This window comes from Hibiscus syriacus, unplaced genomic scaffold (assembly GCF_006381635.1).
Source record: "Hibiscus syriacus cultivar Baekdansim isolate YM2019G1 unplaced genomic scaffold, ASM638163v2 tig00001802_pilon, whole genome shotgun sequence".
Taxonomy (NCBI): Eukaryota; Viridiplantae; Streptophyta; class Magnoliopsida; order Malvales; family Malvaceae; genus Hibiscus; species Hibiscus syriacus.
The window spans coordinates 185,202-203,396 of record NW_024061891.1 but is presented as its reverse complement, the minus strand read 5'-3'; the positions used below and the strand labels follow the sequence as shown (position 1 = coordinate 203,396).

At 35.8% G+C, this 18,195-nt stretch overlaps 1 pseudogene; it reads left to right on the top strand.

Moving 5' to 3' along the window:
• Positions 1 to 17,007, top strand: part of LOC120134267 — a 30,692-nt pseudogene extending 13,685 nt beyond the window's left edge.
• The last annotated feature ends 1,188 nt before the right edge of the window (positions 17,008 to 18,195 follow it).

Here is an 18,195-nt window from a genome sequence, read left to right as displayed (position 1 = left end):
CGTCAAACGCTCCAAGCACATGCATACGAGAGGACCACAATCCCCTCTGGCTTCCTTCATTTGTTGTGGCGCGGTCTCGTCTCTGATAACTATAACATTGAACTTCTTTGGCTTCTTGTTTCCAGAATTAGTCAAATAATTAATTACATCCAAGAATTTAGTCAAATGATAGCTCCATCCCTTAATAATATCTCTCAAATCAGACAATGATATGTAATTTATCATGCTGTCATATACTATTATCTTTAGGGATAGGAGCTGAAGCTCGACGAGAAGCCAATGAGTACGTTCCAAAATAGGGATAAACATCTGCATCGAAATGTAATAATTCAAATTGCGCACTTATTTATGAACACCTTTAAAATATTTAAACAAATAAATACTAACTTTATCGACCTCCCACCATGTAGGATAAAGTTTAGCTTGTCCATTAGCCAACACATATGATTCCTGTCGTTGATTCTTCAAGTGAAATACATGAAAAGACGTCGGCATAATTGTATATCGCATTTTTTTTATATTTTTCTTCAATTTCCTTACAATTAGAAGACGTGTCACCCATGCATCAATATGTTGTTTTACAAAAAAAGACATATATTAGTGAATTACATAAATTTTAAAAAAAATTAATCAAACTGAAATATAAGAAGAAATATAAGACTAACCCCCCCATCGAAATAGTGGTTGTCTTCAACCCCTAATAATACACCCCACCAAGACCGTCCAATCAACACATGCATATCATCATTGAGTTTGTATATGTCAGCGTTACACCCTTGGCTCCACTCATGTAGATAAAAATCAACTGCGGTCTTAGCCTAAAGGGTATTATCCATAATTGTTTCCGGTAGTTATTTCCTCTCTACTTCATCTGCCGGAATGGTACTGGCCGGTAACTTATACGAAAGGCAACAGTCATCCATCATGTCCGGCATGTGAGGGGGCTTCTCAATAATTCGATATATTACGCCGTGTGAATCGGGCTCTAGAATGTTGGGAGGGACCTCTTCAACGATGACAGTGGCCTCTTGAACGGTGGGAGGGGACTCTTGAGGGATAATAGGGGCCTCTTGAACGATAGGGGAGACCTCTTGAACGATGACAAGTGAGTTGGGATTTTTCTTACAGATTCTTCGCACTATTGGGGTGAACGAAGACGTAATGGCACGTGCACGCCGTCTGATGCGTGAACTCTGTCTTGCAAGAAAAACCCGACGTAGAGCATCCACCTTAGCGGGCCGCTAAAAATAAATTAATACATAAATCATTAAATAAACAGACATGATATTAAACAGTGAAAACAAAGACAAATATATTTCAAACTTGCACGGTATTCACCCAAGTCATTATTATATCATTGTTCACAAAATGCATCAGATAAAATTCCAGAAGTAAGCACTTATATAAACATTTAAAAGGACAACATATAGGTTTAGTGCAGGTTCAATGACAACATAAAGAGTATTAGTTTATTCTTGAAACTTAAATTTTCAACACTGTGAAGTTAGTATTTGTCTTTTGGTTGAAGTAATGCAATTCATTCAAGTTTTAATTTGCAGAAGAATAGAATCTAAAACTTAAAATGGCAACGCGAAAATGACTATCACAACGCGAAAATGACTATCGCAACGCGAAAATGACTATCGCAATGCGAATTTGACTATCGCAATGCGAATTTGACTATCACAATGAGAGAATCGCAATGCGATTTTCATTTCGTATTGCGATTCTTTCGTTGAGATAGTCAAATTCGCATTGCGATAGTTATTTTTGCATTGTGATAGTCATTTTCGCGTTGTAATTTTGTTGTTGCGATTTTCATTTCGCATTGCAATTCTCTCGTTGCGATAGTCATTTTTGCGTTGCGATAGTCATTTTCGCATTGCTATAGTAAACTATTCTTCTTCTGCAAATTGAAACTTGAATGGATTGCATTACTTCAACCAAAAGACAACCAAAAACAAATACTAACTTCACAGGGTTAAAGAATAAACAGTTAAACAGTATTGGCAGCAACTGAATAAATTTACTAAGCAATCTAATGAAATTACGAGTAAATTTATCATCAAGTTAAATATGAAAAATATTAAACTTACCTCGTTGCGTAGAGTATGAACCTCGTTCTACAATGATGCTATAATCTCACGTAGAGCTGCTACCTCACCACGTAAAGTAGACACCTCAACACGCCATGCACCATTGTCGTCGTGTAAAGTACCGACCTCCTCACACAAGGCATTGACCTCATTACGTAACTCCCCTAACTCATCCCGTGGAGGTGGAGGTGGAGAACAGGGAGATAAACGTCGTGGCATCTTTACCGGTCGCCTATCATGAGGTGATGGTGGAGAAGAGGCTCGATGATGTGACAGAATAGGTGATTACTCTCGTTGTGGAGGTGTATATTCGAGTCGATCAGGTGATGGCTCTGGGTGAGGTGATGGCTCTCGAAGTGGTGGCTGCTCATCATCTGTGCCATCAAAAAAATGCTTACTAGCTTGCCACCAATCAGTGGCAAGCCCAGCTTCCGTGGGCGTCAGCCTCTGTAATGGAGTGTTGGCCTCCTAACAATATAAAAGCTCAAACAAAGTTAAACGTGTACTAGTAATAACTTGTTTATAAACATATGGTAGTATTTGTGTTAACTTACATTATTTATTGTAGTATACGATAGTAAATCTTCCCATTGCTTCAAGGACCGTTTCCTCTTCCAGGAAATAGCCCTAGGAATATCATTAGAAGTTTTTAATGCATATGTCTGCATGGCGGGAAAGGCCTCAAATATCCAAATCTACAAACAATATAATAACAAACATTAGTAATTGTTAAAGAATTAATTAAATTTTGGAAACATTATATAAAAATTATTACCTTAAAGGCCCAAATAAAGCCTGACAAAGTGTATTTGGAACCATCGCCACGTAAAATTTTCCGATCATCAAAGGCAGACGACAACTTATTCCATGTAGCTTTCCATAGATACGAACCCCACGGAAACAGGTTCCATGCATTTAGGTCCTCTACCAATTTAATTAGATCATTAGGAATAGGTTGTCGGGCCTCTCTGCCTAAAAAGCCGGCTTGCAAAAGTATTAGAAGGCATACTCGAACAACATCGACGTCATCCATCTGAGTAAAACCATCTTTCTTATTCAATAATCTCATCAAGTCTTCCATGTGTAAATTCGACTTCTCCGTTGACAGCTCAGAAAAAACCCAGGAAAACCATGATAGGCAGGTAATATGTCTAGTGTACCGATCTACATCATTGTGTCCAAAGCGTAGACCGGTGATTAAGCAAAACTCCTCCCGCCCAAAACACGTATACGCCGGTGGAAAATCAAACCATATCTCTTCATCACGACGTTGTATAGTCTCTGGTAGATCGCTAGTCATGGTTTGAAGAAACAGATGGGTCAACATAGCATCTCCACCCGGATGTTGTACTTTCAGCCATGGCCCGAAGCAAGTATCCTCAAATATTTTTCTTTGTGCAGGTGAAAGCTTCGACGCAATTATTTTGGCCAGGCTTACTTTATTTCTTAAGGTCAATTGAGCCGAACAAAAGTTCTGCAAAAACAATAAACATACCAAGTTAGATATACCAAAAACTACACTGTGAAGATATAACAAGAACAATAAACATAAAGAGTAGTAGTTTATTCTTCAAACTTAAATTTGCAACACTGTGAATTTAGTATTTGTCTTTGTTTTTTGGTTGAAGTAATGCAATTCATTCAAGTTTCAATTTGCAGAAGAAGAATAGTTTCTGAAACTTAAAATCGCAACATGAAAATGAAAATGACAATCGCAACGCGAATTTGACTATCGCAACGCGAAATGAAAATCGCAACGACATAATAGCATTGCGATAGTCATTCTCGGTTTCAAATACTAAAATTGAAAGAAACTTGAATGGATTGCATTACTTCAACCAAAAGAAAAAACAAAGACAAATACTAACTTCACATGGTTAAAGACTAAATAGTTTAGCAGTATTGACAGCAATCGAATGAATATAATAAGCAATCTAATCTATTATTGAAAACACCAGTAAACTTATCATCAATTTCAATATGAAAAACCTAATAATAATGAAAAAATTTCAAAATAAAATAATTAAAAAAACTAACCCTCGGTGGTTGATTTGGTTGATTTTCCATTTCTGACCGTGAATGATTTCGCCAGAGATGGAGACTGATATCGTCAGAGATAGGGACTGATTTCGTCGGAGATGGGGACGGATGTCGCCTTAGAGAGTGAGAGATGGAGATAAGACTGAGTTGTGATTTAGGGTTTTAGGTTATGAGTTGCGATTACAGGATATACTGTGGACGGTTCAGTGTTCCGATATATTAATATATTCGTGTTTGGAATTTGAAAAAAAGTACGCGTTGGATACCAATGGCGTTATGTAAATCGCATTGCGATAGTCAGATTCGCGTTGCGATTTACATATTCGCATTGTGATTTACGTATCTGCATTGCGATTTACGTATTCGCATTACGATTTACGTATTCGCATTGCGATTTAGGAAAGTAGCAACGCGAATTTAGAAAATCGCAATGCGATAGTCAGAATCGCGTTGCAAATCTGGAAACTGATTTGCGATACTGGAGATCGCGTTGCGAATTATCGATCGCATTGCGATTTAGTTGGTCATTTTGGCAAATCCAAAAAAAGTTGGTTAAAATCGTATATTATAAGGCATTTTTTGTCACTGAGGTTATTTTCTCTTATATATATATATATATATATATATTATTTTGCAGGTTAGTTTTCTGTATTGTGCATTTCATATTCCTTTTTTTTTGCGCCTTAAGTGTTTCATAATATATATATATATATATATATATATATATATATATATTGCATGGTAGTGTATATGTTTTCCCTCAATAATACATATGGTTTATTGTTATTATTTCTTGGGTAGATGTAGGAATATATAGTTGTGATATTTTTATAATACTTTTAATGTTTTAGGGGTATTTTTATCAATTGAATGTATGTAATTCAAATCGATTTCTTTTTCAATTTAAATTCCAATTTTCGCAATTAAGACAACCGAAAAATTAATTGGTACCGAAAGGGCGGTTCAAGGGTGTTAATCCTTCATTGACTGTAACCGACACCTGAACCCGACATGTTTTTGGTAAAACACATATCAGGTAAGATAGTGTCTGACCCACCTAAATTCGTTTTAAAATGGTCGGTGGCGACTCTAAAGCATTTAATCCAAGTCGAAGCCAAATTCCTGGCCCAACCGAAAGACAACCGCGACAGCTTGACGACTCTACTGGGGACAGGTAAGTGAGTTAGGCTAAAATTAATTTTCAGTTTTCTTTTTATGCGAAAATGGTAAATTTTAATTTTAATTTATTTATTCGGTTCCAATTATATATCTTTGATTATTTCTCAAATAAATAGTTGTACTGAGGTTTTTTTAAAAGATTTTAGATTTTTGAAAAGTTTCTATCTCTGGCTCTATACCCGAGCTCCAAACCCGTCTTAAGTGGAGGTGAAATCGGCGCTCTCGTGAGAATTCATTCTTCGTATGGGCCTAGCAAGTAACATTCGGGATTCATATACCTTATGCTTTCGTGTGAATTTATTCTCCGTATCGACATAAGGGAATGTTTCCTCTCAAGTTTAACTTAGTTCACACAAACTTGTAATGGGCTTAGGACTAAGGGTCTGGCAAGCCCAAGGAGGCACCATCAAGGAGAACTCGGGAGAAAATATTGGATACATCACCTCAAGCATTGGACATACCCCATCCGTATAATACCCGCTTGAAAAAGAAGAAAATGGAAGCCAGAATTGCTCAGATCGAGGATAACATGTTGAAGCTCCAGAGAGAGCTATAAGATAAGATAAGCCAGAGTACTCTGAGTACTCTGAATACAATCATGAAAAACCAAGAGTCCTTGGTCGATCAAATTGTGGTCAAGTTGTCTGGTCTACATCAAGCGAGTGTACCTGGGTCAGGTTCATCGGAAGGGGTAGCTAAGTCACCTACCCCACAAGTGGTTATCAAACCTGGAATCTTACCGAAACTTCAAGGGGACTTATCCAATGCAATGACCCCATCTGCTGCAAAGATACAAACTACTGTATTCAACCTTGAGAACAATCCAGTTTATTATCATATACCGGATTTGGACGAAGAAGACAAAACAAAGAAGATGGAGGAGAAAATCAAGCAGTTGGAGGAGCAAATGAAGGTAGTTAAAGGAGACCATGACTATCATGGAGTCGATGCTGTGGAACTCAGCCTGGTTCTAGATTTGGTTCTCCTACCAAAGTTCAAGGTCCCTGAGTTCAAGAAGTTCGAAGGGAACAATTGCACCTTAGCCCACATCACTATGTTCTGTCGGAAGATGGCAGAATACGTGGGAAATGACCAACTCCTAATCCACTGCTTCTATGAGAGCCTGTCTGGTTCAACTATCCGGTGGTACAACCAGCTCAGCCGAACTCATATCAAGTTATGGAAAGACTTAGCTAAGTCTTTCATGGAGTAGTACAAACATATTAACGATATGAGACCAGACCGAGTTATGCTACAAAGTCTGGAGAAAAAAACATAACGAAAGTTTCCGACAATACGCACAACGATGGAGGGATTGAGCTGTGCATGTTCATCCACCCTTGGATGAAAAGGAGACTAGGAAGCTGTTTGTACAAACCCTGAAGGTACCTTACTTCAGGCACCTGATGGCAATCACATTGGGAAGTTTCTCAGATCTAGTTATGGCTGGTGAGATGATCGAGTTGGTCATAAAGCAAGGAAAAATTGAGGGATGGGACTCTAGTAAGAAGCCTCCCATGAAGAACAAAGAGAGAGAGATCAACAATGTTAACACCTACAATGCCAACAAAGATGTTATGATCTCAAGTTCTAAAACCACTGCTGCTGTACCATCTGGTACTTCTAAACACTCACAGAGAACCAAGGAATGGAAGAGAAAGATAGCAATTCGATCCCATTCCTATTTCATACAAAGAATTATACCAAAACTCTTCGACACTCATGTGGTGTTGCCTTACCCTATGGAGCCAATTAAGCTCCTTACCGAGATGGTATGACGAGAATGCTCACTACGAGTATCATGGCGGTGTGCAGGGGCATTCGACCGAAAACTATCTAGCATTCAAAAAGATCATGTAGAGAATGTTGCCCAGAATCCTTTGCCTAACCACCAAGAAGGCGGGGTCAATGCAATTATTGAGGAAAGAACTGACATCAACCCTGGGGAATCTCACCTAGCTAATATGGGGATTAGACCTCATAATGTCTTTCGTAAAAAGATTCGTATCAGTCCAATACCAATGACATATGAGGAGTTACTCCCAACGCTAGTTGAGAAGAATCTTGTGACTCCGGTTCAATTCAAACCTCGAGAGGCCCATATCCTGAAGGCCATGATATTAACGCCATATGCAGCTATCATATTGGGAGCTCAGGGCACACCACTAAGAACTTTGGGGCATTGAAACGTAAGGTCCAAGATCTGATTGATTCATGAGCATTGACTTTCAATGTGTAATGGGGCATTATGATCGAGAGTCGGATGGGGTATCCATCAGGAATTTTGTTACATTTTCAAGAATATCATATTGTTTGAACTTGTTTTTTTTATTTCGTACTTCTTATGTGTGAATGTTTTTAAGTCACTTGACGTTCAAACATTTTAAATAAAATGTTTCCTTATGAGGAAATGAGCAAGTTTTAATTTTAAATTCCTCGAATATAACCTTAATAAAAAACTTTTTAATAATTGAGGTTGTAAATCTTTGACAAATGAAAAGATTGAACCCTACAAAACAAGGACCACTTTTGATCCAGAACATACACTGGAATACATACCCTTCTCTTACATGAACCAAGCTAGCCCTATCCTCGTATGTATAGCCAATCAAAGGTTTGGTATTCGGGTATGTGTTAAGAGCGAACAAAATGGGGCAACTAGCACATAAGATTGTAAAACTAATTGGTTTATACTTTTTTTATGATGTTAAATGATGATGATGATCTTTATAGATGGAATAGCCGAGTAGGTGAATCTAGCTTAGATCAGTTGCTTTGCAATTGAACTCTAAAGATGAAATTTTTTACCTTCAAAAACACCAAGACTATAATAGGTTTTTCTTAACAAACTTAAGAAATTGAATCCGTATACTCACATTATAATTATATATATATACTATAAAGCTTGAGCTGTCCCTCTAAAGCAATTGGTTAAATGCCCCGGCTTTATAGATAAGATTCAACTAGCCTGATAAAGGTGATTATAATATACAATAAAGCTTGAGTTGTCCCTCTTAAGAAATTGGTTAAACGCCCCGGCTTTATGGATAATATTCAGCTAGCCTGATAAAGGTGATTATAATACAACGATATTGAGTTGTCCCTCTGAAGTAATTGGTTAAAAGCCCCAGCTTTATGGATCCAGCTAGCCAGACAATAGAAAATTAAATAAGGAGTTTCAGTAAAAGATGGACTAAGGGAGTTAAGGAACACCTGTTATAGTCAAATTCACATGAGCACTCAGGAATTTAATTTTTAGACCGATATTTCTGCACTGCCTTTGTTAGAGGAGCCTACGAAGCTTAAACAAATGGAAGATTTTAGAGAACTGAAACAGAAGTGTTCTGAAAGGTATAGCCATTGATTTTGCTAGTTTGTCATTTTGTTCACCTCTGATTAAAATATCAAACCAAGAAAGAGGGACGAGCCATTACCGAATTGAGGAAACAAACCTTAGGATTTAGGTAGCCCACCTCTAAACCAACTTTTCGATCTTAATATTTGTCAAAGATTTGCAGCTATCAAAGAGTAAAAGAGAATTTGATTCTTTTGATATCCAATGAACTCTTTTTTATGATTTGCTTCAATTATGAAACCTAGAAAGAGGCAATATTTTTCAAAATTCCTTTTAATATTTTTCAAAATTTTGAAAATTCAAAGGAAGAAAAGCATTTTGAAACAAGATAAGTTCTTTAGAAGCATATCTTGAAATTCAACAAGTATCTCTTCGAAGCTCAAGATCGAAGCTGAAGCAAAGGAAGCCATTTTTTGGGAAAAATTTTATAGGGGAATGAAAACAAATTGTCTTGAAAACAAACTGAGTCAGGGATAGATTGAAGACTACTCATGCAATTATTCCCTTCACAGATTAGCGTTATGTACATCGGATTTAAGCATATTGAAGAATCCAAGATCAAGAATCAAAAATTCAAGATTCCAGAATCAAGAAGACTGACAATCAGAGATTGAGATTTCTCTCCAAATCCTAAAATAACATATTTCGCATATACATTTTAGGCACACATAAGAGCATTGCATCCATAGCATCACATATGTGCATAATTTTGCAGATTCATGCTTCACAGCGAAAGATATTGAACTCGAAAGAGATGTAATTTACAAGTATGGATTTTAACTTCACAACGAAGGACGTCCAATTAAAATATCAATTTCACAGCGAATGAGCCATCCACAATTTCAACTTCACGAAGAAGGATATTGTACCCGATGAAGTGATTTAGCATCATAGCTAACATGCCATCCACAAATTTGACTTCCTTAAGTCGACGATTAGAGCTTCTGAAAGGATTTCTTTAACATGCAGAAACAAGCAGAGTATCGATCGCCTTTGAGATTGTTTCTCTCGAAACAAGGGGTCGTCTTGCTTGAGACTAATTTACTCGAAACAAAGTTTGTCTCTCTGTTCTCTTGAGACAGTTTCTCTTGAAACAAATTTTGTTTCTCTTGATTTTGACTTGAGTTTCCCTTGAAACAATTTTGTCTCTCTTGAGATAATTTCCCTTGAAACAAATTTTGTCTCTCTTGAGACAGTTTCCCTTGAAATTTTTTTCCTTGAAACTCTCCCTTGAGACAGTTTCTTGAATAATCTTTGAATATGTTTTCCTTGAAACAAATTTTGTCTCCCTTGAGACAGTTTCTTTTGGAACTAAGTTTTGTCTCTCTTGAGACAGTTTCTCTTGAAACAACAACCTTTGAATATGTTTCTCTTGAAACAAAATTTTGCCTCCCTAGAGACATTTTCTCTTGAAACACAAAAAACCTTTGAAATTGTTTCTCTTGAAACACAAAAAACCTTTGAAAATGTTTCTCTTGAAACATAAAGACCTTCGAGTTCGACTACGCTCAGCTCTAAGGCACATTATTTGCAGCATAGATTAAGTCGAGAATGGCTATTTGCCAAAGACCCTCGAGTTCGATTACACTCAACTTCGAGGGAACATCATTTACATCATAACTCAAGGCTAGAAGGGTTATCTGCCAACAAATACCTTCGAGTTCGATTACACTCAGCTCAAAGGCACAACATTTGCAGCATAACTTAAGTCGAGAACGGTTATCTGCCATCCAAAGACATTCGAGTTCAATTACATTCAGCTCAGAGGCAAATAAAACTTACAGCATAGCTCGAGGCAAGTAAAACTTACAACATAGCTCGAAGCAAGAAGGGCTATCTATCAACAAAATTGTCGAACTTGATTTCATTCAGCTCGATGACACATCAATCGCACTATTGTCCGGTTGTAGTCAAGGTTTTCAAGTCGAGAAGAAGATCTGGGTTAACCGTACCTTAGTGATAAGAAACTATTTTCCGGCAGCGTAGCTTAAGTCTAGAAAAGCTATCTGTCAACGAAGACCTTCCGAGTTTGATTTCATTCAGCTCAAGGGCCTATCAACCGCAGGGTAGAGTCAAGGAACTACTTTCCATTCGAATTTTTAACCAAGGTCTTTAAATCAAGAAGAAGACCGAAATGCACTGCAATTTGGAAATAAGAAACTACATTCTGGCTGAAATTCGGAATTACAGCTTCAATTCCATTTCGAGATAGACTCGACTTCGCGACAGAGGAGCCATCCGCAACAAAATTCGACAGGGAGTTATTCTTAATGGAAATAAATTTTCAACTCCACCAAACGAAATTTTGTGTCTTTTTATCTTTGTCCTATTTTTCGTTCCACGAAAAAGGACAAAGAGGGGCAACTGTTGACACTCATTTTCGTCCGTATTTTTAAACGAATTTATATGAGTATTATATGAGTATATTATATTATTTAATACATATATCATTATTATATTATTTACTGATGTTTTATTAAATTGCAGGCCAACAAGCAGTCCAAACACCCAACAGTCCACCAAGTACAAGCAAACCCAACAAGCGACCTGGATCCAAGGAGCAACCCGAACCAGCCCGCTTGCGCCCGACCTGACTTAAAACCCTAAGGTAGATTAGAGTTTCTAATGTTTCAGCCACCCGCCATTTCTCATCCAAGCGCTGTCTCCCTCGTCTGATGCATCACGCAACCGAGATTTTTGGCGTCTAGCTCTGCATCCACACCACAAACATGCAAAACCGAGCAATAAGTCTAGTTTTATTAGGACTCTATTAAACTAAAATAGTATATTTCATATTATAAAATGCATGTAACGATTCGAAACAGGGGGAAGGCAAAAAAAATACGACGAAGAGTATTCAAAGGAAATACCCAAAAAAAGACACAAGAAATATGACAAGGAAACCAAAATAGAAAAATAGAAAACAACAAGAAGATAAGGGAGTTTATTTAGGGTTCTGAAATAAAAAGGATCGAAAGAACCTTATTTGAGAAGGGTAACTCACGATTTCTTTCTCTAGAGTCAAGCGGACCGTACAACTTCGAAAGGAGGCCATTCGAGAAACACTCAAGGAAGTCGAGGGAACCCCACTTGTGAATCTGTAGAGAATAGCACCAAATGCTCTTGAGGTTGAAGATGATCCCATATTTTATTTTCTTTACTAGGGATGTGGGATTTGGTTTTTTTTTTGGGTTTCTTAACAAATGGTAGAGGATAGTGTTGCTTTGCACTTCCTCGAACAACGAACGAATATCTTGGAGCTTGGTTGCATATATGAGGCCTTATGTCTTGGTCCTCTACCGATTGTACTATAGCACAAAGTGGGCCATTATTGTTTTTGTGTTGTGTGCATTTAAGGAAATATACACATTTTACATATTTTATTATTGATTTCGTGCAGTGTGCATTTCATATAATATTAATTTTTTTGTGCGTACATTTCATATTATATATATTATTATTTTACAGGTTAGTTGTTTGCATTGTGCATTCATATTCCTTTTTTTAGTGCCTTAAGCGTTTCATAATATATATATTGCATGGTAGTGTATATGTTTTCCCTCAATAATACATGTGATTTATTGTTATTATTTCTAGGGTAGATGTAGGAATATATAGTTGTGATATTTTTTATAATACTTTTAATTTTTTAGGGGTATTTTTATCAATTGAAGGTATGTAATTTGAATCGATTTTTTTCAATTTAAATTTTAATTTTCGCAATTAAGACAACTAGCAAATTAAGTGGTACCGAAAGGGCAGTTCAAGGGTGCTAATCCTTCATTGACCGTAACCGACTCCCGAACCTAACATGTTTCTGGTACAATGTAGATCAGGTAAGATGGTGTCCGAACCACCTAAATTCGTTTTAAAATGGTCGGTGGCGACTCTAAAGCATTTAATCCAGGTCAAAGCCCAATTATGGGCTCAACCGAAAGACGGTCGCGACACATTTGATCTATAAAAGGAATAGGAAAATGATCTTTTCGAGTAAGAGAGTTCAACTTCCTGTAATCAATACAAACACGCCATTCATTTTGAACTCTTTGGGCACTAACTCCCCTACTTGATTTTCGACCACTGTGACTCCCGTTTCTTGGGAACCACATGAATCAGACTTACCCAATTACTATCCGATTCGGATAGATTGCGTCAGCATCAAGGAGTTTCTGAATTTCTTTCTTTACTACTTCCATCATCAGTGGATTTAATCAGCGTTGTCCTTCTCGTGATGACTTTGCTCCTTCTTCGAATTTGATATTGTGTATGCAAGTCGAGGGACTTAATCCTTTAATGTCGGTAATGGTCCATCCTATGGCTTCTTTGTGAGAGCGCAACACTGCTACCAAAGCCCTCTTCTCCTTCGGATAATTTACTTGAGATAATCACATGCAAAGTTTCATTTTCGCCCAAAAAGCCATATTTCAAATGCTCCGGTAATTGTTTCAATTCTACCTTAAGTGCCTGCAAAACAGAAGGTAAAATTTTAGTTTTAGAGAAGATAAAGATAAATCAGAATTGATTGAATTAATATTTTCAAACTCTTTTTCTTCCTCTTCATGGCAAAGTTCAGAATCCTTAAAAAGGTCATAAGAAAAATTAGATTTAATATATTCATCAATTAAAGGATCTATAATAACAACAAAATTAATTCTTTCAATATGATCAGGACATTTCATTGCTTTGTAAACATCAAATTCAACGATCTCACCATAAAATTCCATTGCCAGTATACCACTTCTAACATCGATCTTTGTATGTACGGTGCTTAGGAAGGGTTGGCCTAAAAGTACATCGGAATAGGTATCCGACCTGTCATGTTCCATGTCAATAACATAGAAATCTGCAGGAAAAAAAATAATACATCAACCTTTACTAAGACGTTTTCCATTACTCCCACTAGATAGATCACAGATCGACCAGCCAACTGTATGGTTATTCCTGTTTCCTTCAAAGGCTCGTTAGTAATCATTTTATATATAGAAAATGACATAACATTAATTGAAGCTCCTAAGTCAAACATTGCACGTTTAATTTTAAAATAACATATTTTGCAAGGTATAACGAACATACCTTGATCCTTCATCTTTGGTGAGAGCTTTCATTAAAAAATTTGAGAGATATGTTCTCCCAAATTTACCTTTTCGTGCCCCATTAATTTCCTCTTTGTAGTGCAAAGTTCTTTTAAAAATCGAGCATACCTTGGTACTTGTTGAATTACTTCAAGAAGAGGTATGTTGTTTTGAACTTTTTGGAACACCTCTAAGATCTCATTTTCTTTAGCTCTTTTATCACGCTTCATCAATCTTGATGGGAAGGGTGGTGGCGTAATTTCATGAGAAGAAAGAGAAGGATGAGTGTTAGACGTACCTTGTATTTCTGAAGGTGGCGCGTTCTCTTGTTCTTTCTGATGTGCAGCTTTTTATGTTGGAACTTCAGGTGAGATAACTTTTCCACTTTGGAGTGTGATGACACTAACATTCTTTCTCAGATTTAACTTCGTTTGAGAAGGTATTCTTCCTTGTGATTCCAATTTTCCCATAGTTTGAGCTAGTCGGCTTACTTGGTTATCTAACTCTTGAAGATGTATTTTGATTCGGATTTGGAATTTTTCCTGGGATGCAATGAACTTTTCTTGTGAAATTGCTAACTTTTCTATGAGTTCCTCAATTATGGTCTTTGATTTGTCGCGTAGCTGAAGTTTGGGTGGTCTCGCCATCCTGGATTATAAGTATTGATGTATGGGTTGTATTGTCTTTGTGGAGGACCTAGAAAGTTCCCTACTGCATTGCCTTCTTCTTGTATCAGCGGGCAACAATCTGTCAAATGGTCTAGCTTTGTGCATATCCCACATTCTTTTGTTGCTCCAGATTTTTCTGAAACAAGTGAATTAACTACTTCAGTTAATTTATCTAACTTATTTTCAAGGGAAAATGTACTTATCTCGTGAACCCATCGGCTGGGTTCACTTGAAAACTGTTGAGAGTTGGATGTCATGGTTGAAATCAATTCCCTTGTTATTGTTGGGGTCATGTTGACTATGATGCTCCACTGGCGGTATCCACTATTTTCATCTCCATTGGTAAAAGGATTTCATAAAAGTATTGAAGTAATGTTTGCTCACTTAATCCGTGTTGCGGACAACGTGCACAAAGTTTTTAAAATCGTTCCCAATAGTCATAAAGACTTTCGTCAATTTTTTGTTGAATGGAAAGAATGCTCCTTCGTAATCCGCTTGCTTTAGCTGCTGGAAAAACCTGTCAATAAAAATTTGATTCATGTAGCCCATGAATTAACTGAATTTGGAGGTAAATAAAATAACCAATCTTTAGCCAAATCGGCTAAAGAGAAGGGAAAGCTCTCAATTTAATTTGATCCTCAATAACTCCCTGTGGTTTCATGCTAGTGCAAACCATGTTGAATTCCAACAAGTGTTTGTGCGGATCTTTAGTGGGAAAGCCGTGGAAGGTGGGAAGAAGATGAATGAGTCCCGTCTTTAATTGAAACGGAGTCCCGCCACTAGGAAAATTAATGCATAATGCGTCTGAGTGACAGGAGCTGTGGCTAGCTCTCGGATCGTTTGTTCTTCTTCTGCCATTGGAATGTTGTATGTGTCTGCTCCAGTCTCGGATTTGATTCTGGTTCTTCACCTGGGTTTCTTCTGGTCATAAATAAAAAACTAGAAAAAAAATCAGTACTTGTCGTTAGTCCCTGGCAACGGCGCCAATTTGATAACCGTCGTTTTGTTATCAAAATAATTCCGACTTCTTAAATATAAAGGAAAAGGTAGTATAGAGAAGCAGGGTCGATCCATAGGGACTATGGTTTTTATGATTTAAAAATGTTTCTTGATTTTAGGAAAAGATAGAATTCCATGTAAAGTTGAAAATGTATAATAAAATAAATAATTATAAAAAAAGAAAAAAAAAAATAATAAATATTAATAGTAATAAATATAAAAGGGGGATTTTTAAAAGTTGTTTTTAAAATAAAAGATAATTAAATAAATAAAAATAATTAAATAAACAAATTAAAGAGATTGAGATAAAGAGAAACTTATAGTGAAAATAGCCTCAAACTTCAGCTTTGCCTCAAATTCCTCGGATCATCGAAACATATTTTTACTTCAAGATTCACGTCGGCTTACAAGGACAATTCTTCGCTGCCAACTCGGATTGTGTCGTTTCAACAATAACTGATTCGATCTCAGTTTTCTCTTAGCAAACTATTTTGCTAAGTGTGTTCTCGAGAAGTTGAATATACTTCAATAAGCAAATCCTTCTTCAAACGTTAACCATAACAATATTCGGACCAATGTCGAAATCGTTAACAAAGAGAAAAATCGAAGCTATTTAATACCTTACAATTCTCACGTTTGGAATTGAGTCTTCGCTTCAGTCTTCGGCTTGAGAGAAAATTAACTAAGCATGACCAAAGTAATACTTAGCATAATTGAAAAGTATGCGAAAAATAGAGAGAAAGCTAGAGAGAAAAAGAAGATTTTATTCTCAGATGAGAGATATATGTTTCTAGGCTTACCCTGATAGGTATTTATAGCCTTCAAATTCCTAAAAACAAGCTAAAACATCTTAAATCCTAATTAAAACACTTAAAAATATTTAAACTAAAATACCTAAAAAATAATATTTAAAATAATATTCTAAATCCTAATTAAAATACTAAAACCTATTTAAACTAAAATATCTAAAACAAAGATAAAATATAAAAATAATATCCTAAAACTTAATTAAAATACTAAAACCTATTTAAACTAAAATTCAAAGATAAAATATAATATTTAAAATATTATTCTAAAACTTGAGTTTAATCCAAATCCGAATTCCAGCCAGCTTTGATTCCGAAAATACAATAAAAAAAACTACATAATTCTGTCCTTTTTGTTCAATTTCCAAAATCTGACGTCTTGTACAGAAAATGAATCAAAACGAACGATTAAACCACAAAAACCAATGATTAAGAAGTAATTTAAAAGCAAAATATTAACTAAATTAAACAATTATCATTAGGCTTTCAATGCTGAAGGGTTAGGCAAGCATCGCAGGTCGTCCTCGTTTGAGCTCAGTAACAGAGACGAGCCAGACTTATCATGGGTTCAATCCCTTGTAAAAGAATCTCCCACGGAGATCAAAGAGAAAATGGAAGCACCATTCTCGGGTGAGGGTTCTAGCATGAACTCAGATCCGGTCGATAATACTACGTTGGGAGCTTGGCTCGAGCAAATGCAACTCGATCAACTTGTGGCGCAGCAAAACTGAGACCGGTTTCGTCGAGCCCTCCCGAGGTAGTGACAACAAAAAATGTTTCGGTAAATAACATTTGTATCCCCTCCCCCCGGATATTCGGATTCTGGTGGTTATTGAATGTTGAAGGAAATGTAAAGGAATATAAGAATGTGAAGGCAAAGAGGTTGAGGTCAGTTTTACAATGGAAACTTCAATTTTCCCCATTTATTATCATTATTATTACAACAAAACAGTTAGTATAGGTTGAGGATATCTTATATGTCTTAAAGAAATTATTAGCAGGTTTAGCTGTGTTTTTTTTTTTCTTTTTCAAATATTAGTTTATTAGATTTGCATATTGCGTTGCTGCTATTTCAAAACAGTTAGTATAGGAGGATTTTGTAAAATTAAGAGATTAAATTAAAAATAAGTATTTTTAAAAGAAGAATTGAAGCTATATTGTTGCATAATATTTTATAGAGGTCGAGAAGAATGTGATTTAAATTTGGTAAAAAACATACTTAAATTGAAAGATGAAATAAAAGAATAAGAAAATTGGAGATTAAATTATAAAATAATCAAATTACTTAGTTAAAGATTAAATAGATGTCATTTTAATTTTATATTTTTGACTATTCAAACTTTAAAAATTATAACTTGACTCGAACTCAAAATGTAAAAATTAAATCGAACAATTAAAATTTCAAAAAAATATTTTTCCTTATTGAATCGGGTTTTGTTAACTCTAAAATAATATTACATATAAGACAGATAATTTTATATTAGCATGAAATATGTAACACCTCAAATACAATCTGAATCATCTTATAAATCAATATACAATAATCACAAATAAAACTCCTTTTTTTTTACTTAAATTAGGGGAATTTCATAAATTAACCGAAGCGGGTTGAAATCAAAAGAATTCAAGATGTAAAGCAATTAATAAAAGGTTGAAGTTTTATTACTAAAATAATGTATAAAATGGTAATATATAAAGGGTAAACAATATTGGCGGTCCCTTTTATTTTGGTCTGTTCAATCTTGATCACCAGTTTTTAAAAAGTTTCGATATTGATCGCTTACGTTATCGATTTGTTACACTTTTCTCCATGAAATAGTTCAATGACACGACACGTTAAAAAATTGATAAAATTTTAATTTAACCCTTACACTTTAGATAAAATATCAATTTGACCCATAAACTCTCTCAATCTCTCTTTTAGTTCACATTGACGTCACTGCTCTGGCTCCCCCCGGCTCCTTTACCCTACCGGTTATG